Consider the following 1,061-nt stretch of genomic DNA (forward strand, 5'->3'; position numbering starts at 1 on the left):
GCCAGAGGCAGTAGGACCCAAGGGAAGCCCTGGCAGCCTCCTGCAACAGCAGGGCCCACCTGGCCCCGCCCCCCATTTAATGAAAATGGCTAAATTGTGTTTAAGGATCAGCTTGTTATTTTAAGGGGAGAAAAACAGCAACTTAACTGGCCTCGCTTACTTTGTGGGGCTGTCATTTGTAGAACCACAAAATATAAGTGAATCAAAGGGGCTAAGGGGAGGGCTGGCCCCCGGAGCAGGCAAGGGGCGGCTTTTCCCCACGCTCCAGACCAGCTCTTTCCCTGCTGGGGAGCAGGGGGTCGGGGCTGCGCGCTGACCCCTGCCTGTACTGGCTAAGCGTCCCTCTGCCCACAATAATTGCCCACCCCTGCCTTAGACCAACAGGGCTACAACCAACACCCTTGAATTCTTCAGCTATACACTCAGGCACACGCAGTCACAAATCAGCTAGTCAGCCCAACTGCTGGGGGAGGTCAGTGCTGCCCACATGTAAAATTCACCCCTCCAAAGAATGGCTGCAGTGAAACTACCAAAATAAATTAATTCAGTGATGTGCACAAGTCTGCCAGGCTGGGCCCCTTAAAAGGCTTGGCAGGTAGCTTATGCCTGGATTGTAACTGTCCCAAAGTTAGTGCATGTCCCAAGCGACAACAAAGTACCAGCAATGGGGGGAGAGAGCACGAATAAAGAAATAAAAGCCACCAGCTTGAGACAGTGGAGGAAATCCAAGGGCTCCTCCGAGTGGGAGAAGCAGGGCCAGAGATGAAACCTATCACAGAAACTGGCAGAAATAAGCTCGGAGACTTGTTCAAAACCATATCTGAAATAATAATAATATTATCATTAATATCCTGCCACGTGAGTGTCCAGGAAGCAGCAGCGGCTCCTACCCGCGCTGCCCGCCGCGGGCCCCTCAGGCGGGCCCTCCGTCCCAGCCGAGGCTGCCAGGGCACGTGCACGGGCACCAACGGCGTGGGGAGGCGGCAGGCAGGGACCCGTTGGGGCCTGTAGTGCGGGCTCTGCTCCGCTCGGGCCCGGCCCGGGGAGCCCGCGGTGTCCCC

At 56.3% G+C, this 1,061-nt stretch overlaps 1 protein-coding gene across 1 annotated transcript in view; it reads right to left on the reverse strand.

The window, feature by feature from the left end:
• Positions 1–988, reverse strand: part of SLC19A1 (solute carrier family 19 member 1) — a 41,512-nt gene extending 40,524 nt beyond the window's left edge. Inside the window, exon 1 of the mRNA XM_019523233.1 lies at positions 891–988. The gene's annotated coding sequence lies outside the window, so the exon portion shown is untranslated. The remainder of the gene's footprint in view (positions 1–890) is intronic.
• Between the last annotated feature and the right edge of the window lie 73 nt (positions 989–1,061).

This window comes from Gavialis gangeticus, unplaced genomic scaffold, assembly GCF_001723915.1.
Source record: "Gavialis gangeticus isolate Ggan-Ray unplaced genomic scaffold, GavGan_comp1, whole genome shotgun sequence".
NCBI classification, from domain to species: Eukaryota; Metazoa; Chordata; order Crocodylia; family Gavialidae; genus Gavialis; species Gavialis gangeticus.